Source organism: Zeus faber (assembly GCF_960531495.2).
Source record: "Zeus faber genome assembly, chromosome: 2".
NCBI lineage: Eukaryota > Metazoa > Chordata > Actinopteri > Zeiformes > Zeidae > Zeus > Zeus faber.
The window spans coordinates 6,723,778-6,746,460 of record NC_137189.1 but is presented as its reverse complement, the minus strand read 5'-3'; positions in this window follow the sequence as shown (position 1 = coordinate 6,746,460).

Here is a 22,683-nt window from a genome sequence, read left to right as displayed (position 1 = left end):
ATCCATCTCCCTGTGTTAAGGGGAAAGGTGTCAGACAATTGTGACCCACCGCAGACCTTAGGTAGATTTGGTGGCTTTTGACTTTTGTTTTTTTCTCCACATCCTTCGAAAGTGAAGAATCAGAGCTTCAAAACAAGTTGCCACTTGTGCAAATCAAGCAAATATTTTTAAAGCTATGACTTGTTAATGACAAGTGTGTGGCAAACTTTGTTTCTGAGATAATCACCTCCAAAGTTCTCCCCACACTTGACTTCATTCAGCCAGCTCCCAGAATGCAAATGGTTGGAGGACCAACAAAACCACGTGGCTACGAATGGCCACTTGACACCCTGCTGAATGGAGGCAATCTCTGCTTTGTTCTTGTGTTTTTAGGGAATGTTGAACAGTGTCATTGACACACAACATTTTTTGCTTTTATTTAACAGTAATGATATACATGTTTTATAAAAGTGGAATTATTTAGGAGTTTAAAAGTGTGTACAACACAAAAAAAATGTAGAGTCTATTAATAATTTGAGTTTCTGTATATCAGCCTCTGTGTTTAATTTAATATATAAATGTCCGTATGCCAAATATCTTCAAAGTTCTTGGAGTTATTATGTGAAAGATATGATTTAGATCCGCCACCCGCTTCTCCTAATCCATAACAACACGGAGACAAACGTTTTGCCAGACAAGTGAAACCGGATCCCCGTCTTGTTTACGGTCACAATTTAGCTCTCCTGGTTGGTAATATGAGATGGGATGAATGTAATCTGAATATCTTAAAATATGATAAGATAATAATATGAGATAAAATAGAATATATTTTATTTTACAAGTACAACAAAATGTATCCTGAGCATTTGACCCATCTTTACCTAGGAGCAGTGGGCACCTGCAGTGCAGCACCCGGGCACTGTGAGAGAAAAAGGCTTCCGATCAACTATTTTGAATGAGGACAAAGGCCTCAACCTCCAGAAGGGTTTTTTTTTTTAAAACATGGTCTCTGTTTTCCCAGGAACCTCCCAACTTTATGGAAAGAGAAATGTTCTTTCTCTCTACAATGGAAGAACCAGATCACATTTCGTCCTGTTTACCTTGTATGGAGATGAAGAATAACCCCAGGGGAGTCTGGAGGTGCATTGTAAGGGATTGTAATCCGCGTCTGCCAGGTCATTTACAAGTTCCTGTGAATTTACTGTTTGAGATTGGCATCCAGGGGGACAGTTGAGCGACAGACTTGTAAATGACTTCTGACCCAAGCCACACCCTCTGTTGTTGTATAAAGACCTCTTGATCAGAAATAAGATCAGACTGGTCAGAACACTGCTTTGGAATATTCTCAGTTTTTGTTTTCTTGTAGCGGGCAGATTAACCTCACCGATCATTGCAGAAGAATTTCTTCCAGAGGACCAAATCCAGCTCTTTTGCCAGTGCCTTAGTCAGGGGCACTCCACCGGCTTCCCATAGTGCATCCTGGTGCCATCTCTTCCCCAGGTCAATGACACACTCACAGCCTGCCATCCATACAGTAGCTCTTCTGTTGAATCAGACCAGATGGGCTAAACCTTCGCTCCCAACATGCATCAATGTGCCCTTGCCAGTTGTCTTTCCTTGGACCCCTTTTGGTAGGTACCAACCACTGCATACCGGGAACACCCCACAAGACCTGCCGCTTTGCCGCTCTAACCCAGTCATCTAGCTAGTTTTGGTTTCAGTGGTTTTAATGTTGTGGTTGATTGGTGTACATGTCTTTTGATGATGGGAGGAAACCCATACAAACATAGGGGAGATTATGCAAACTCCACACAGAAAGGACCTGGGATGGCCAGGGTTCGAACCCAGGACCCTCTTGTTGTGAAGCGAACACTGAGCAACCGTGCCGCCAAGATAGAATAAAATAAGATGAGATAAGATAAGATGAGATGAGATGAATTGAGATAAGATAAGATGAGATAAAATAAAATAAAATGAGATGAGATAAGGTAAGATAACAGAATAAAACTGAATTAATCCCTGTGGGACAAATACATGTGTTAAAGTAGCAGAGTTGTCGAAACACTGCAAGTAAAAAAATGGATTACAAAAATAAACTTTATTTAGAAAAGTCTTGCTGTGCTGTTTTCTAGCCCTGTTTTATAATCCATACAAACCAAATAGATAGTGTATATATAAATATTAAGGATTACAATACATTTCCCTGGGTCCACATGCACAGACTTTCTTTGTCACCGTGCCGACCATCGTCTCCCCATTTCTCAACGTTTGCACCTTCACTGCTTAATCAGCGCAGAGCAGCGGCCTTCTTCTACCCCTCCCACACGCCACCACACCTCACCCACACCTCACCCCACCACACCTCACCCATCCCACACCTCACCCACACCTCACGCCACCACACCTCACCCATCCCACACCTCCCCCACCCTAGTCCTCACCCACACCCAAACCCAGACTAAATTACAACACTCAGGGCAGAAATATCCCCCCGTCTACCCACCCACCTCCCTCGCTCCCTCCCTCCCTACCTATCTACCTATCTACCCATCCACCAATCTACCTACCCATCCACCTACCTACCTACCTACCTTCCTCCTTACCTACATACAGTACTTACCTAAATACCTCCCTCCCTCCCTACCTATCTACTTACCTAACCCCCTCCCTCCCTACCTACCTTCTGTCCTACAGCCCTAGCGTCTAGTCTATGACCCCCCCACCCCATCGCACCCCAAATGCTCCATCGCCTCTATTCAATCCCTCTTCTTCTGTTTGGCTTTGGCATCCGTCAGCCCACCCCCACCCCCCCCCCCCCCCCCCCGTTAAGTGACACTGACAAAAAGGGCTGTTGGACGACGGTCGGTTTCCCGCTTATTGATTGCCCTCCGCCGTCACAAAATCAATACGGTGATAAACACCGGCCCCTTCGGCTCGAGCCCTCCCCGGAACGTCGCCACTTTAGCGACCAATTGCCTTGACAGTCATTACCCAGTGAGTAAATCAGCGACTGCAGCCCAGGATAGAAATAAATACGGTTTGACAAAAACGCCGGCAAGCGAATAACAGAGGGAACCTGTAAAGCAGCTTGTGTCTCTATTCCGCGCAGCCTCCTAAGTGGAAAGTAAAGCATATGCTGTGGAAAATGAGCCCGTCAAATGTTTTTCTCTTTTTATCCTTCTTTCAATGTCTCCTGGATGGAGTGTCATTCAAGATGTGGCCTTTATACACTCATAAAGAACACATAAAACACACACACTGCTCTCGTAAAAGCACACATAGAGGTGGGATTTATGAGCCGGGGGTCTGTTTTTTTTGTTTTTTTTTAAATAGAGACGGATGCACGTCTATCAAATAAATGTTCTGTGATTTACACCTGAGAAACACAACATCGGAATACAAACGTTGGTTTAAACGTCGGGGGATGTGGAGTCTAATTTAATTAGATGGGAAGCTTTAAAAATCTGAAATCTGCTGAAGCCGAACGGTGTCCCCAAATGCTACCACCTACGCATTTCCTTTTGAAGGACTATAACGGAGTAAAATCAAGCTTTAGAGCTTTTAATAGCCAACACTTTTTACATTAACCCCAAACTGTTATCCTGAAGATTTTGATTTTTGGATTTCGAGTTTTGGAAAATTCAAACAATGTGGTGAAAAACCTTGAAATGATGTTCTTGACCTGCATTTTGGTTCTACCTTTTCAAATGGAATCAAGGAATACAAATGAGGCAAAATGAAGTACCCTTGACCAAAATATGTGGTAGAAATATACATCCCATCATTCTCAGCGGAACCAGGTTTCTCACCATATTTCCAAAATCCAAAGGTCGAGACAACATCAAAAATCAATCAGGAAAATGGTCTGGGGTAATGTCAAATGTGTGTTGATTAGTAGAAGCGCTAAAACTTGATTTGGTCCTTTAAAATACATAGTATTCGTTACCCAAGGACCCTCCTTTCTTCTTTTTCGATCAATTTGTTAGACCCCTCTGCCCCAAAGGCCAGACCCCCCCCTTCCAAAAAAAAAAAAAAATAGCATGTGTGCCTTCATGCATACAGTCATTAAACTCTGCCTTTTCTCCGCACGCCCGACGCTCTCCTCTGTAGCACAAAGACGAGGGAGGCGACGCGTTTCAAAAGCCTCCTAAATGATCCGAGCGGAGAACCTTTGATTTTTGATTCAAGCGCGGAGGCATCCAGAGAGAGAGAAGGGAATTCCCTGCCCATGCTGCCAATGGGTCCTCGGATAAAGCCCGTCGCACCACGGGACAGCGGGGAGTGGGGGTTAGGGGAGGGCAGGGGGGTATCTAAACACTCAAATCTGACTTTCTCACCAGAGACACGGCTACATTATGTCAGATGAATAATTCATGCAATCCAACGAGAAACAATATAGCTGCTCGGTGCGATCATGAGAGGGTGTCGGCCGAAATTCGTCCCGTTTAAATGAAGGTCTTTTCCGACTTTCCTCAAGCATAATAGGCCAACACAGCATCCCTCCAATGGTCGCTATCCGATGTCCAAATCTCTATTGGAGGCGAACGTGATCGTGTTGGGACAGAGCGCAGTGTTGTCGGAGGTACCTGCATATTTGCGTGATTGGTGTCGAATAAACAGGGTAGTGAGCAGAAAGCGCTAGAGGTCTTTCTACCTGTAATTATGGCGTGGCGAGCTTTCCACTGCGGGACGGCTGCCAGCTTCCCTGGGCTTTTATGGGGCTTCTGGTCCTTTCTTGTGGTTGTCGTGCTGCAATTAAAACTGTCTCCAATCGCTGGGTGGCAAAAGGCGCTGAGACAGACTCCAGTCTCTCACACACACATACTTGAGCCTGCACGTCGAAACACACACACACACACACACACACACACACACACACACACACACACACACACACACACACAGACACACACACACACACACACACACACACACACACACACACACACACACACACACACACACTTATGCACAAACGCATGTACACACCACACAACTGGCAACACAAAGAAGAGCCTCTGGGTAGAGACGATGGGAAAGTGTATGATATAGGAAAAACATAGTTAATTACATTTGACAGGTATCTATTATAGTGCATTCTTAGACCTCAGAGGCCTTCACACATCTAATGGAAATACAAACTCAAGTGCTGCCCATGAATAATAGGGCTTCCCAGCCAAAAAAACCTTGCCTTTTTTTCTTTTTTTTTCGTCTCATCTCGTCTCGCCGGCATCAAGTGCTTGTCAGTATATAGACAAATCACCACTAATCAAATCATCAAAACTATAAACTATAAAGTGTTGTGCTGGTATTCAGATACTTTTCAATTAGCGATTCAAAGATGCCTTTCACTTCCATGTAAACCAGCACTTGATTCCCCCATCCACCGAGCAATTGAGGGCCTGTTTATCGCAGACAATGGGGCTATGATTGTAATCATGGCACTTTCCCATGATTTCACTAAAAAAGATTAAAAAAAAAAAAAGAGGACACTTTGATTGCGGGAATACTTGAATCCTGACCAGCGGGTGAAATGTCTAGATAAACGAGGGTCTCTAAACTGGCAGTTTAGGTAAAAGAGGGTGGCACGGCGACTTTCAATGACGCCTTCGGAAACGGTCTGTAAATCTGACGACATTGCCATCAATGGACTAATATCAAACTGGGCTCCTTAATAAATTAATAAAAATCTTAAAAACAGATGTATGTCAAGCGTGGAATAACGATAAGCAACACATTTGAAACTCTTCTCATTTTTACATTTTTAAAATTAAATGATCTGGTGCCTTAAGGCAGAGAAGCGAAGTATCAATCAGGCGATTATAAATCAATAAAAAAATAATGGCAATATATTGAGCTAATATTCATATTTTCTTCCCATAGGCGACATAAGCAGCCGCCTAGGGCACCGAGGGGGGCGTCTCCCTCTCCCATGGTGCCCACGGTGCACCAGCGATGGGGTGCCCGAGCAGTGTGTTCTTATTTTAAATGTATAGGTTATTTTATTTTACTCCATTTCCTTTTGGAACGAAACAAGCACCATGTGTAATGGGGACACAACACCCCCCTGCCCCATCTTTTATTCAACCTGTGGTGACAAACTGGCTGGCCACCGCGCACTAACACTCGGTTACCACTGAGCCTTTAGGGACATTTTTGGTCTAACATGTCATCCTATCAAACAAATTGCTGCACGCTTCTCACTGTGGGCACTGTGGCACGCTTTGGAAATCTGAATGAAGTGTCTCCTAGCAGTCTCAAACCGTTTCTTTTGGACCTGAGCATGAAAAGCAGTTTGAGGGTGGTACCGACTGGCCACAGCAAAATGATACGCTACGCCAAGTATAGGCATAAGAGAAATAATTCCAGCACTGTGATGATTTTATCTTGCTTTTGAGTTACATTCTCCCCCACAGTAATTCATTTTACATCCAGTATTTCATGTGTACTTCTGCAAAATAACACCATTTCCTTTTCCCAGCCCCCAACCGTATCTAAAGACCGGGCGATCACAGTCAAAGCTAAGGGGAGATTATGGTGCGTTTTGTAGCCGTTCCCCCTGCTCTTTGTATCCCTTCACATTCCTCTACAATGAAAGACGGCACCAATTATCTTTGTGTCTGAGGCCTGAAGGTCTTTTGTCATCCAGACTTGAAGAGGAAGTCAGCGTCCCGGCCAATGGCTGCGCAGAGAGGATGAGGGATCGACCCGCAGAGGAAGCGGATTGGTCTTTCACCGCAATTACCGTCCACCTCTGTACACATGTTTGCCGACAAGAGCCCCCCTCGTCTCCTGTGCAAACACATACAGTGAGTTCCATTCATGAGCCAACATTTGTCTCCTACCACGGAATGCTAATACTTAACGTGTCGGCCAGCGATGCCGACAAGCAAACATTGCAGCGAGGGGCACACCCCAAACTCTAAACGGCCATGGAAATGGACTGTTTCACTTGAAAAGACCAAACGACATGCCTCTGTTTAAGGAAAATGGCAAAATATTCCCTTAAAATATTGCTCATGGTAGAGCAGCTTGAGAGCGGCATTAGTCCGGAAATTCTAATTTCTAGCCTAATCCATCCATCCATCCTCCTTCGCTGCAATGTCGGCATCCAGCTGAATTTGCTCTCCAAGATGTTCTTCTGAGGTGAAAGCCCGCCAGTCGGTTTTAGCTCCATTGGTCGCCGTTTCCGATGCTTTTGGTAGCGTCGCATCAAAGTCACGGGGCACATATATTCTGCAGGATTAGAGTAGCGTTAAAGGACAGCCCCAGCCCATTCACTGTTGGCACGGCCGCCACAGCCTCGGCACAAGTGAGTTTTTAATGCATTCCATTTAACTTTAATTACTCCAATCTCTGTGAGGGCACACAGGAAGAAAAGGCCCCGGCGTTTGTGCCGAGCAGATTACCCCACTGCCCTGCCAAGTCCGCGGCGCGCTGCATCCTAAGATAGAATTCAAATTCAAATGTGGGCTAAAGAAAGTGCAGCTGTCACCCCTCTGGCCTGCGAAGCCCCAACCGGATCAAAGATGAGCTGTCCTCCTCCCTTGCCCGTGTAAAAATGAGCTGTCCTGGCCGTGCCAGTGTCTCGTCCCCCTGGGGCACCTAATCCTCCTCTCCTGACTCCACACTGACAGTCTGAATAAAGGCATTAAACCCCGCAAAATAATTACCAATTAAAACGGATGGAGAAGTCATCAGGTACTGACTTGGGGGGGTGGGGGTGGTGGCGGTGGCGGTGGTGCGGGGGGGCTGAAGAAGGGATGGGGGGGTGTGGGGGGCACGGTGCCGTTCGACTCCCCTTCCCTGCCAAGAACAACCTGTATTTTTCCGACTTTACGGCTGATGGTTTCTCCGCAGTTCTGGATGAGTGAGTGACCTTACAAGGTGGTATCAGACCGGGAACAGACTTTTGGGAAGCTTTCAGGATGTACGACGGAAAAGTTTCTGGGTGGCGTTCCAGCTGTACGGCTGCCAGAAATCATGGCAGGCGTTTTGTAAGCCATTGGAACTAAAGCCAGGGAGCAGTTTTTTTTTTATTCCCAGTGTATCCTCCCTGGACTGGTGCAGGATACACTGGCATGATTGGGAAATTATGGAGACCAATGGGCATGTGTGTATGTGTATGTGTTTAACGAAACACGTGTGTGTGTGTGTGTGTGTGTGTGTGTAGGCCAACATGCATGCAGGTGGATCCAGACCCGATGCTGTTTTAAACGCATGTCCATGAGTGCACTGATCCACACACACACACACACACACACACACACACACACACACACACACACACACACACACACACACACACACACACACACACACACACACACACACACACACACGTGTTACGTTAAGCACATAATGGCCCCTGTTGCTATTAATGTGTGAATAAGTCCACAAGTATGTACCTACAGAAGGTGTGTGTGTATGTGTGTGTGTGTGTGTGTGTGTGTGTGTGTGTGTGTGTGTGTGTGTGTGTGTGTGTGTGTGTGTGTGTGTGTGTGTGTGTGTGTGTGTGTGAATGTGTGTGTGTGTGTGTGTGTGTGTGTGTGTGTGTGTCTGTGTGTGTATGTATGTGTGTGTTATTGAGGCGTTTGCAGACTAGCGTGCCACGAGGCCCCGGGGCGCTAATCCACTAGCGCCACACTGCCGAATCCAGGTAAAGTGATCCTAAAGCCTCCTTACCCCTCTCTCTCGCCTCTGTTCCGCCGTCTCTCCCCCCTTTGAGCCGCGTCTATTAGCGGTGGCAAAGATCAGACCGCTGAATACCCACTCCAAGAAAGAGCAGTCTGGACCAGGACCCACATTTTGACAACTTAATCTCCTCTCTTTGACGGCCGCGGGGGAAGAGGAGAGAAGAAGAAGAAGAAGAAGAAGAAGAAGAAGAAGAAGAGAGAGGGAAAAAAAATGAGAGAGTGAATTGCGGTGTGACGAGAGGGGTTCTGACTTGACCATGTTCTTTTGAAATGTCCTCCTCTCCTCCCTCCTCTCCTCGTCTCGTCTCAGGCCGAGAAGAAAAGACGAAGGGCGACCTGAAAACACACCGGCGTTGAGGTGTATCGCTGGGGGGGTTGACACAGAATCACCTTTTATTCCGCGTGTTCACAAATTCTGGTGAATTTGATGTATGGCTGGACGCACGCCACGGAAACCTGAAATGTATATATTTCTGGAAGGGAGCCGTCCCGCGCGTCATCATCGATAACGTGTCTTCACACGCGTCCGCTGGCTGCAAATCAAGCTCGTATTTTGGATTTGGGTTTATCACCCGTTTCAGTGTTTTTCATGAGCCACCGTGATCTGTTGGCCCAGTTTGCGTCTTCTGGTGAGAGACAAATGCTGGTGTTTTAGGACTTTAATAATAATAATAATAATAATAATAACTTAAATTTGTATAGCGCCTTTCGAAGAACCCAAGGTCGCTTTACAGGAAAGGGGCGGGGGGGGGGTAGATAGGGACTTTCTGTCCCTCGCTCGCCTCGGTGTTTCAGAGGTGGAGATCGTGTTTTTGTCCCTGGGCGACGGCGATGAGATCTGTTTTGCTTTTCTTTTTTTGCACCTGTGCCAAAATGACTGAGGGCTAAAGCACACAGAGCTGTTTGTCACCGTGAACCCATCATATTCCTGAGAAAGAGCCAGAGAGAGGGGGGTGGGAGGTGTGGGGGGAGAGAGGGAGAGAGAGAGAGAGAGAGAGAGAGAGAGAGAGAGAGAGAGAGATTGATGGATATTTTTAGGTTATCTTCACTTACCTGTATATATATATATACAGTATTCTATATATACTAAACTACTATATATATATATATATATATTTTTTTTTTAATGTTTTTTTCTTTTCTAACTTCTAACATCTTTTTTAACATCTTTTTTTCTGTTTTCACTTTGGGTTATCTTCACATTGCTCTTTATACTCTTTATTGTATATTTACAGAGGTTTGTTTTTCAACTGCACCCTTGTTTTTCCTGTTTTCATTTCACGTTATATTTTTCTCCTTTTGTTTTCCATTTTCATTAATGTATATTTTTCCTGCGTTAATGAAGCCTTTTTAAATGGAATTAAAAATGAGAAACAGAGAGAAAGAGAAAGAGGGTTGAGCGGTGTAAGAGAAATTAAAATACAGAGAGAGAGAGTGTGAGTTTGGCTCTTCTGTGAAACACGTAATTAATGCTTGTGTCAGACTCTGCACACACACACACACACACGCAGACACACACACACACACACACACACACACACGCACACACACACACACAAAGACCAGAGAGCATGCCACATACAAACACATATACCCGATATTTACCGTTTTATTTACCCTCACACTCTCTCTCTCTGGATCTTTCTTTCACACATTAAAAAATACACACTGTGATTATAGCCCAGAAGCGTTTTAAAATCTGTTCCTTTTTAAATTTGGTGGAATTACTATTCCGTGGTCATAGGAGCATCCAGACAAAACAACCGAGCCTCTTCACTCATCTCACCAAGTCACCGCTGTATTCCAGCTGGTGGAGTAGGAGGCGTTTGGATAAAAGCATGTTACCTTTTGAGGCAAAAAAATAGAATTTTGCAGGTGGGCATGGAATTAGAAATATTTTAGGACATTGCATCTGATTCCTGATAAAAAAAAAAGATTATGGCAATAATATTCTCGATAATATTCTTTACGTCAGTGTTTTTCACCAAAAATACACTTTGCCCCACCACCCCCTACCCCACCACCCAACAGATGCACACACACACATTTTAGTCTTTATGTGTTTCTTCGTCATTAGCAAGGGCACAATAAGTCAGCGGGGAAAAGAAAAAAAAAAGTTTTTAAATCCATGTGGATTCATGACATTGTTTTTTTTGTTATTTTTTCAAATAATGTCACCCTGTGTGAAGGACAAAACAGGCCGAACGGCTTCAAGTGGGTGGGTAGGTGGGTGGAGCTGAGACAGTGTCGTTGGAAGGTCACGTGAAGTCACCACGGGTTGGAAGGGTAGGCGAAGTGCGGGGAGGTGGCTCGGGTGGGAGAGCGCGTCAACTCCCTATTTTTAGGTTGCCGGTTTGCTCCCCCTCCCAAAGCATCCTTGAGCAAGGCGCTGGGCCTCCCCAGCTGCTCCCGATGATCCTCAGGCAGCATGCACGTGAGTGGTACGTCACTTCTGGTCAATGTTGTCGTGTAACGAAGCCAGGCGTGAGAGAGCCAACCGCCGCAGACGCTATGTTATTGATAACGCTCTTCAATTAGAGCCGGCGCAGACGCTATTAAGACCTTAAGTGAAACAGCATTCAATGGCCAAATACTAGCATAGAGGAGGGGTGGGGTGGGTGGTGGGGGGTGAGGGGATAGGCTTAACGGCGGGAAAAAAGGACACGCTTTTTGGCAGACCTTCATCGGAAGTCGAGAGCCACAAGGGTAGAAGTAAACAGATTAAAAAGAAGCTATTGACATCTCCCTGTGGCAGGGTGGGGGTTGGGGGGGGGGGGGGGCGGGGGGGTCTGATGATGGCCTGGAGGCGGTGGTGTTATTTGCATCTGCCCCCCCCCACACACACACACCTCCCCATCATGTTTTATGTATCTGTGATCACAAGTGATTGTGGGAGAAATTAATCAATAACAATGCCATCAGGATGCGTGGATGACACATGCCGCTGCCCCCCCACCACCTCCATCACCACCCCCATCACCACCCCCACCTCCTCTCTCCTTCAACACCTCTCGCTGCCTTCCTTTCATCCCCCCCCCCCCCCTCCCCCCCCCCCCGTCCATTTTGATTCGGGGGGCCTGTTGTTCACCCATGTCTAGGTGAGGGATTTCTGCATCCGCGGCGCGCTTGGAGGAACTCCATATGGCCGGGATCAAAGGTGTTGCTGGGTGCACGGTTCTGCTTGGTTGCCAGCCACCGCCGTTAATTAGAAAACAAGATCAGAGGCGGTATTAAAATCCAATTAAGCCCGTATGAACAGATTGCCAAGTGATGTTCACTAATGCATTACTGAGCACCATGCAAATTTTAGTGGCAGCATTTGGCTTTATGTATGTGTTTATGTATGTGTGTGCCTGTGTGTGCGAGTGTGCAAGTTTGTGCCTGTGTGTGCACGTGTGCGCGTGTGTGTGTGTGTGTGTGTGTGTGTGTGTATGTGTGTACATGTGTGCGTGTGCGTGCATGCGCGGCTGGCTATTCAGGGCTCTGTGACATTGCCTGATCTTTTCCTTGATACACGGCTCTAATCTTATATCAACAATCAGCTCAAGATTAAAAAACCAGCCAAACCTCCTCACACAACGAGATTGGATGCCGTCGCCTCCTACCATTAAAGCACGATTTGGAATGTACACTTATTGATGAATTGCAATTCGTTAAACATCTTTAATTTTAAATGAGAAGCAAATACGATATGCTACACACACTACAGAGCGTCGAGTATGTTTCACCGTTTTTGGTTTTAACCTATAAAAAGATAAGCACATCCATGAAATGTATTCTGGCAATTCAATGGCGATATGAGCGTTCCGTGCTGATCAATAAAACATTTGAAATGTCTGTGAGCAGATGAAATAACTAGGGAAATAGACGATGGCACGTTTAAAAATGTGAACCCCTCCCAATAAAAGATCGCTTCACACAATAACTTCCAATTTTGCCCGAGAGTTCCATTCAGCACCGCAGACAGACACAGGGAATCTAATGCAAAAGACCGACAAGTGGATGCAGCTGGTGGCCCGTGGCCCGAAAGATCCACAATATCACACACGAGGGCTGTTCACACGCCGCTGAAAGGAGCCTCATGGAGCCTCATTGAGCGAGAAAATAGCATTCTGATTAGAAAGCCAGGAAGTGGCACATCTCAAGCACCGGAAATTGTCACAATGTAGAGCCATCGTGCGAACTTGGAAACGTCTCAAAAACTGTAAAGAGGGGGGCACAGTTTAAGATTTAAATTCTCAATGAAGGGCTGTGCCGGTGTAAAGCGCATTTGTGTTGTTGTTGTTTTTTTTATACACAAAATCACCGCTTATTATGTCAGAACGAGAAGCAAAGCGGCTCCAGGTTCTTCTGGTGGGTCAAATTTGTATTCCTGATTTAATCATGCAAATACAAATCGCAGAAGAAAGTGTCTCTGATGTACTAAGAAGGCAGTAATGTGCCCAAAGACCCACATTATGGACCGAGCTGGAGACATATAGGAAAGATCAAATACATTTTTCAGATTCAGAGGCAATGAACACAAACGACGGAGGGATTTAGGGTTGCTGTGCTGAATGAGTTTGCTACGGGGAAGACAAGAACAAAAGAGTGAAGCAAAAACAAGGGAATGAGCCAAAACAAAAAGCCAACACAAATTGCAGAGCATTACATGATGTGGCATTGTGCTGATGATGAAATTCTGAACTCGAGATAGAAAAGTCTGTGCAGTATCTACAACACGGATGTACAAATCAAGTGTCACTCCGTGTTGGAGTGGACTGGACAGCGTCGGCGGCCCGCTGAATTCTGGGGTTTCGGAACCACATGCCGTCAAGAATCTCAGAGTGCACGGGATTTTTCATTCGGCCAAAACACGGTACCAGCTGATTGGACTAATTAGAACACCTTTTAGTAGAGAAGAGGGAACTCATTAATGAGATCAGCTGGAGCCCTGTTTGGTGAGAATCAGAACTTCTACTCCTGGGCCTCCATGATGCACGTTTGGGAGCCGCTGACCTAGTTTGCCATCATTGCCTTTCACCATTGTGTACATTCTCAAATTGCATTGTTCTTAAGCCAGGTTGGAAACACCGGCCAAACATCTCAAGATGAAATGTGCAAATAAAACAACAGAAAACACACTTTGGCGCCTGCTCAGTATTAGCATGTTAAACCCCATGGTGAAAAGACACAATGGATGTACTTTGATAAGTCATTTAGTGATTAGCTACAGCTGTCAAGTGTCAACTGAGTAAGTTCTGATTGGTCAGAATGGATCCCCTACAGTACATTTGAGCTTGTAACGTGCTGGTTTTGTGGTGTCACCAGAGCTGTTTATGAATCACAATGGCGGGATGCCTTTTGCTGTGGTAAGTGAAGACTAACTGGTAATTGAATGTGGGTTTGGTTTAAGTCAGTTAAAGGAAATCCACTTATTTTATTCTTAGTTTGTGCCTCCTTGCTGTGCAGCCCTGGGATGTTTACAGTTACCCTGTTGAGAAAGGTACCATTTTGAAATGCACCTATATCTGGACCAAATCCTGTCTCGAATCTTAACTTTTTTTTTTATCTTTCTTTAGGAGTTTATTTTGACTCCTCGTATGGTGGTGGTTATCAGGCAGACCCTGTTTCCAGCAACTACTTGTCTTCAAGATCAGTCTCCACCCGACCTCTGCTGCAAAGGGATCCTAGAGACCAGCTTGGTGCTCAGCATGAACCGACTCCTTCCTTTGGCTCTGGTTTGTTCTCTGGGCTTCCTGCATCCAGCACTGGTGTGGTGTTCTCACCAGTCCCATCTAGAGCTGTCACTGAACCGACCGATCAATTGCATCCTGGCAACTTCCAAGGTAACCGGGGATGGTATCTGCCATTGTGGGGTTGGATTGCTTTGCTAAATTCTTTTGACAACTTAATTTTGGCATGATCTATGACTTTTGTAAAGCCTTTCTGCCTTGTGTGAACATTGTGCTGGCTTCAAAACTGTTGGGTGCTATGTAATCTCTTTCTAGATCCACCAGAACAGCTTGTGCTGCCTGCCAGTGTGTTTTCTAGTGCTCAGGTCGTCACAGGCCCTGCTACCAGTGGTTTGGTTTCTAGGAAACCTGGCAATGTGAGACAACCTGGCCCAGCATTCCAGCCAGGGGCGCTGTCCAGCTTCGAGAGCACTTATGAGCATGGGGCCCAAGAGACGGAGCTTGAGGAACAGGGCTTTCAGCCCTCACCTTTTGGTAGCCAGCTTCCTGCCAAACGAGGGGGTGTGAAATCAGCTGCCAGTATGGCTGCAGCTTTGGGTGGCTATCCTTATGCATACATGTTCCTCAATGACCGATACCCTCCAGGAACCATCACTCACTACAACAGTAATTTTGAGCATGGAAAAAATAGCTGGGAAGATCTGAACTACCTTAAACCTAGTGTTTCCCTCAGCCGGAGTTCAGAGCAGCAGGTCCAGCCCTTTCCCAGTGACTCTGCGTCAACCCGACGCCATCAGTCTGGTGTGCCTGGTCCTGTGAATCTTGGCTATCTACAAGGTAGCGCTGATGCTGCTTATCCCCAGGCCCAAGATGTTTCCACTTTCCCCGGCACTCATTTTGGGAACTCCATGCATCCCAGTCGGTTTGAACAACTTCACAAGCAGCCCAGCTGGTAATGGATATTTGGGCAATTTATGACTTCAGCAAATGTAATGCACTACTTGGGATACCTGATACTTGCTGTGTACCTTGTACCCAATTGTTAAATCATTAAAAGCTGATGTGTCTTTAATGTTGTCTCCCACTGTTTTGCATTACAGTTCCCATTCCCTACATATCTTATCCACCTAGCCTAATGTTGATATGCCTAGTAGGACATTTCAACTACTTGATCTTCTACAGTGAGGATGGGCTGATGTAAAGCAGATGCTTTGCCAGAAATTCTGACGTGAACTATCTCAAAATTATTGGCATGTCTACTGGAAAGATCCATTTGTAACTCCATACATAAGGTGTTAACCTAGCTGTTATATGGTTCTTGGGTGCTGATCCTGACATCAAACTGGTGGGCAACTTTTTATGACCAGGTACAGTGCACATTGATCATTTCAGTTTGCACGAGGTAATGTTCATCCATAGTCCCTGACATGTTAGGGTGTGACATGAAAGCCAGGACCACCTTGCTGTGAGGTAGCAGTGCAAACCTCTGAGCCATGTTGCATTTAATAAGGAAATGTAACACAAAGTACATGCAAAATCAAAACGAATGCCTGGGGGGATAAATCCCGGTGTCCTCCCTATTTTGGCGACCATGCTTGGATGTCAATATAAATGGTCTCAACTTTCCATTGGTCTATAACTTTTTTTTTTGTTTTTTAAAGGAGCAAATGGTAACATTTAAAGATAACTAAATTGCATTACGTTAGTAATCTAAGGGCTGTTTGGGACTAGAATTGGGACCTGCCAGATGAAATGCAGCACATAAAAATGGTTCTACAATTCTGCAGATGTGATTTGGCATCTGGCACCCTGCTGTGTGAGTTGATGTTAAGATGGAATCTGGTTTGACTTAGCCATGTGGCAAAGATAGACCTGAACAAACATGCATTTAAGATGTCTGGCCATAAAAGCCAGATAAAAAGCCACTGCTATATGAGGAGCTAATTTGCTCGTAAAATTCAGAGATCATCACAGAGTTATTTCAAAAAGTGTTATGGTCCCCTCTGAAGATGTTGGGGGGGGGATTTAGTTTACAGTAAGCCAAGTGTTTAAAACATTACGTAACTTTGATCCGACCGAATCATGACAAATCGGTATTACCTCACACACTCACAAGGTGGACAAAGGGCAAGGATTCTTTGCATTGTGAGTAGAGTTACATGCAGCCCCGATACCTCTGACATGAGCGCAGCACCATTTAGGCATAACTGCAGAAACACAAGACATCCGATTCCATGACCGCGTTTCTCAGATACGGCAGGAAGTGCAGGAACTGCCGTTTAAAAACTCTACCCCAGCCACGGCAAAAGCGACCCAATTGCCTTGTGATTAACGCACAATAAAAGAATGCAATGGCTTAAAGAAGCGACGGGGAAAGGCTGCCCAGTGAAAGATGGGTGGATGGCGCACTCTATAATTAAGCCAGTCTGCACTTGATGAAAGCAGATCACACTGGTGGGCCACGGCTTCACAGCCAGTTTGCTTTTACGACATAATTACAGTCCAAATAAAATGAGAAGATTTAATATTTCACCACGATGAGCATGTGTCCAATGTCAACAATGACACTGACCCCCCTGGCGATGGGTGGGGATGGGGGTGGGGGGGTAGCGTCTTGATGCCGCCAACCCCCCCCACTGCGGTAGCTATCTACCTGTGTCTGGGATCTCCTGTGAGGTCTGACACCATTGGAATTATGCCGACAGTGGAGAACAGAGAGGGGGAGAGAGAAAGAGATTGAGTCTCAAATGCAGGTAAAAACAGCAGATGCGGAGGGGAGGAATGAGAGAGGAATGGTTTATCTAACTGGAGGGGTGGTTAAATCAAAAAACGAAGAGAGAGAGAAAAACAGAGGAAAAAGACAACCAAACTGGAAATTGGCAAAAAAAAAAGGGTTATGATAGACCAATTAAATACAAAAGAGAATGAGAGTGACAGAGGGAAAGAATAGGTTTAAATATGCAGATGGTGAGGGTGCGGTGAGAGTGCAATGATAAATAAAACAGTTTGGCTCGACTGTGTATTTCAGCGTCATTATGACCCGGGAAGCAGTTTCAGCAATAAAAATACAGGTAAATAATTGAATAAAACTCAGTGTCCCATCAGGGATGAAAGTCAAATTGCTGTTAACGCAGTTTTGATCAGGTCCCTTCTTACTCTAGAATAGCGAGTTGCACTGGACGATCAACCTTTTGCCGCATTCATATGGAACCCGGTCGACGGGAGATGGCAAACGGCACTTTCAGAAACGGCACGGGGAGAGCGTGGGGGGGTACCACGGCAAAACGTGACAACGTGTTGCTATGGTGATGTACAAAGACTCCAATAAAATATATTAAACTCAATTATTTTGTGTCTGTTATATATACGAATTTTAGTAATGGATGTAGCTATAAAAAATGCAGATTACTATTAATATTTTATTGCAAACTTAAATGAATGTTAAATTCCCTCCAAAACGTATTGTCATTCATAGTTGGTTAACTTTACACAAGCCGGCTATAAAGCATCATATTCATCTCCAAATGGATTTTTTCCCATTATGGATATATTTATGTATATTGTTATGCGTCTTCAAGAGAGAACGCATCTTTAGAGATCTGTTTCCTGGTCGTGAAAAATGATCTGTGTGATCAATGGCTGAACACCTGGTTTCCACTGGCAATAGAAGCCCATTTTTTTATTATTAATTATTCATATTTAATTATATTATTATACAAGTAATAACCTGGAGCTGCAACTTTATCACCGGATCCCAACCTCGCCGTGCACCGCGTCCAAATCCTACATCTGTTTCCCTGCTTCAAGCACCAAACAGCTTCCATGAAATTAATAAATAGATTAAAAAAAAAATTATATCAATCCGTTTTTATTGAAGCCATTATTTTAGCCGTCACCACTAACATGAATTCCTGTTTGCCATCTCCCGTCTACCGTGTTCCATTTGAATGCGGCATTAATCACATTACACTGAACGTGCTGGACACGGGAAACGAGCCGAAATTACAGAGTTTTTGAATCCCGACAAACAGAAGATGTCTAAACGTCATGGGACCGTCTGAAAATGAGAGGGGAGGCGGGGCAATTACAGAGGCCTCCGCTTGTCATTTCTGTTTTGGGGAAGCTCACCACTTTAATACTGGACGACATCGCTGCACCGTAAATGACCAAAAACCTCCCAGCGAGTGGCTTCAGTGTTTTTCCTGCCCTGTGAAAAAAAAAATAAAAAAAAAATCTGTACTTCCTGTCCTTTAGTTACACGCTCAACATGACCGCGAAGCCTTTGTTCTTTTGGGTCAGAGCTCTCCCACAATGGAGCGCCTTCCCGAGCCCGGAGCTGATGAGTGACCACGGTCCGACCACACCGCTCTCTCCCTCCTGACCGCCCGCCTGAAATCCTCCCCTTCGCTGCTCCTCTCCCTCGTTTTCCTCCTCCCTGCCTCACCCGGTTCCCAGGGGCCTGGCAGCTGCAGTGGATTTACTCTGGTCATTGCCCCGCGGGGCTGGAAGCCCGCTCCGCGTCGTTGTGGCGGGCAGTTTCATTTGGGGATGAGTACCGGTCAGGGCCGGTAGATTAGTGACTGGATATGGGCAGGGAGGCTGGCGGAGCCAGGTCCCTGTGATCCACTGGAAAGTTGGGTCTCGCGCCGCGGCCCTGTGGTTCTATGTGGCCCCGGACGGCGACCGCAATCTCTGCTGACACCCTGTTCCCTGAGGACGTGGTTTTTCTCGAAACCGTGATTTCCCATCTCCCTCTCCGTGACTCCCTGGCCGTCTGCGACGAGCGGGGCTTCTCGCACGGTGCGTCGGGCACGGGGGAGGAATGCGGCACCTCCTCACCGCCGCTTTTCCCACGAAGCCGGGCGCAAAGACAGCTCGCGGGAGGGGGGCCCCTGCGGAGCGACCGCTTAAAAGAGAGCTCCTTAACCTCATGTCAGATGTGAACTATACGACACCGGCTGGTGGCAGAAAAGTGGCCGGAACAGTCTTGCGGCTGAACATTTGTGTGGCCTGTGATGATTATAGTCTGAGAGTGGCCCTTTAAAGGCACGGAGGGCCGGGCCCCTGCCAGCGGAGGAGCTGTGGGAACGTGACGTCCGCTCAGTGTGCGTGGTTGCGCTGTCCAGAAGAACATGGCGCACAGATGTCAGCCTCAAGGCGCGCACACACACACACACACACACAAACACACACACACACACACACACACACACACACACAGACACACACAAACACACACACACACACACACACACACACACACACACACACACACACACAAACACACACACACACACACACACACACACACACACACACGGGATGTTCACACTCAAAATAGACGGGCACACACAACCGCCTGAGTAGTGGAACAATAAGGTTATCCATATGTGTTGGCTATTTGTCATTGTTTGTGGTATTATTTGGTTTCAAAGTATTTGGCATCAGACACTTTGTGGGTCACTGTTTGTGTGGCGAGGACTTCTCAAGATCCCTCCTGGCTCTTCTAGCTCCACATCTTTCTGCTGCTCTTCTGCTCTTCTCTTCTTTCTTCCCTCTTCCCTTCCTCTTACACAAACAAAGACGCCAGCCCGCCCTTTTCTCTCTCTCTCTCTCTCTCTCTCTCTCTCTCTCTCTCTCTCTTTCTCTCTCACCACCTCTCTCTTCTTGTTCTTCTTGTTCTTCTTGGCCTTGAGGCTGAAACGAGGTTGGGCTTATCTGCGATCGGCCTGACATCAGGACGCACCTGAAGGCTCTCTGACACCGTTGATAATGTGCGGTCTGAGACTCGGTCAATGGCGGCCTTCCAAACTGAAGGCTCATGTAATGCATAGGCGGGACCTGAAATGATTTCTTTGCATTCGTAACGTGGCGGTTTGACATCATCCGTGAAAAAGATTTGAATATTCAGTTTATTCTTCCCTGAAGCCACTTCGCTTCTGAACAAAAGTCATTGTCATCTCGTAAGGAGCAAGGGGGTTTTTAAGCAACATTAATCACTGGATGGGTGGCTCATCATGGCTTTGGCATCCATGTTTTTGTTCTTCATAGCAATACGATATCAAATCTCATTCTGTTGCAATCAGATAAATCAGCAGTTTTTTACGGTCTCCTGCTCCAACGTTTTACACATGTTTGGCCAATGACTGCACGTTCACATTTGGAAATACGTCCCTTCAAATTTTAAACAGACCTTTTAGAAACCATTTAGAAAATGAGCCATTTGGAAAATGCCAAAGATTGTGCACAAGGGTGACAATTTGTCAGGTAGTATTGAGGGAGAACAGATTGGTCTAAAATCAACGAGCGCAATCTTTCCTTACTTTGTTTCACCGTCTTCCTTCCACATCGAGAGCATTTCTTGAATTTTTTCGACCATCAAGACACAGGCTGGGCGAAGGGAAAAACAAATCCCTCCGTGCACGGATGCTGCTATCTCTCCGCAGTGTCTCTGAATAAGCTGCTGACAGGGTCTTAGCGGGGCTCCCATCCAACGGAATCACTGACCCCGTGGAAAGACCCCTCCTGCCTCTAATAACCGCACGTCCTCTCTCAGCAAATGAGGTGACAAGGCACCACAAAGGGGGGTCTCAAGGAGCCGGTGGAGGACTGGTGGACTGGATCATTACGAGGGCAGATGGGTTGGTTTGTTTTTTCTTTCCTGGCTAAAAAAAAAGAAATCCTTTAGATTTTAGCCAGTCTGGTTTCCATGATTATTCTACCAGAGCACCATGGATCTGCCGGTGTAGGCTGTTGAAGTTTAGTAAAAGGCTTTTTTTTGTCTCTAATGTTCGGACTTTGAAATGCATATTAAGGTTCACGTTACATTACATTTCCATGAACCGACTACAGTCTGTTGTGTCAGGGTTCTGAGCCTCCGCGTGAATCATCTGTCTTTCGACAACTACTCACGCTGGAGCAGATTACATAATTCATACAATGAACATGTGCCAAGGATTACAATTTTCGGGGATGTTTATACGCCTTTTGCTCTCAAAAGTCAAACTCTCTGCAGAAGCTCGAATCAGATTCGCCATTAAGCCATAAAACCCTGACTGTGTCGCTGAGAAATGTCTGAAACACCACTGCTTACATCCTATTAACATTAAATGTAAACTTAGCTTTCCTACAGCAGCAAATAGGATCATTCTTAACAAGCGACCTAGTAGTGGATCTCAACATGGGGTCCTGGGACCTTCCAGGTGTACTTCAAGAGGTTCCAGAGGGTCCCCAGCCAAATTATTAACCTTTAAAATTCACCATTATTTAATTTACAAGACGTAAGAATAATGACTGTTTCACTCATAGTTTGACAGCGCTCTCCCTAAATAGAGTATGGAGTTGACCGGTATGAAAGTTAAACTAAATCATCTAACAATTAATAACTTTTCGGATTAGGGTGCCGGAGACAAAATCTTAAAACTCTCTCCGGGCTGCGGTATAAGTGAAGACGTACTAAAAATCAAGGTCTGTTTGGATCATAGAGCAATTGCAACATTTATTGAAGTGTTGGCTTTGTTGTATTGATCTTTTCAACACATTACAAAAATACATATATGTTCAAAACAGCAGATGTTCACTGCTCTGAAACCATTTTTTTTCACAATGATGCACCCCCCCCCCCCCCGAAAAAAACGGAACAAGGAAAAACTATTTTGTACAAAGAGCGAAAGTGAAAATTGTGAAAAGATAGAGATGAAAATGTTTTTTTTTTTTTGTTTTTTTTTTCAAAAGTACAACTGGAAGTGCCGTCACAAGACCTCAAAACCAAACAGGACACAAAGGAGCAAAGAACATGTTCATGGACGTCTCCTCAAATCCATTTGGAATAGCGTTCAGGCCGTTGCATAATCGCCAGCCAAATGTTCCTCCTTTTTTTTTAAAGGATGTTTTCAGGCTTTTTTTTTTCTTCTCCTCTTCTTCCATGTCAGTGTAGCTTTACCAAACCAACAACCAGAAACAGTAAAAAAAAATAAAAAAATAAAAAAAATAAAAAAATCTGATTCAAAGACTGACAGCAAAACGTTAAACCAGAATAATTGGCACCACTTTTGTTGAAAAAAAAAAAAGGAAAAAATATTTGACATGATTCCAAAAATTACATATACAATTTGTATTCCCTTACAGCATGAGCAAAATAAAAAAAAAGTAAAATAATAATATAGAAAACCTTTTCATGAGAAGAAAGAAATCCCTCCACCGGCATAATCATACAAAACTGCTATGGCATTTATACCAATTTGAAAGGAGCAAAAAAAACGAAATAACCAATACTTTATCATCATTTTAAAACACTTACACAGAGTAGTTTATCAATGGCGTACTTCAACACT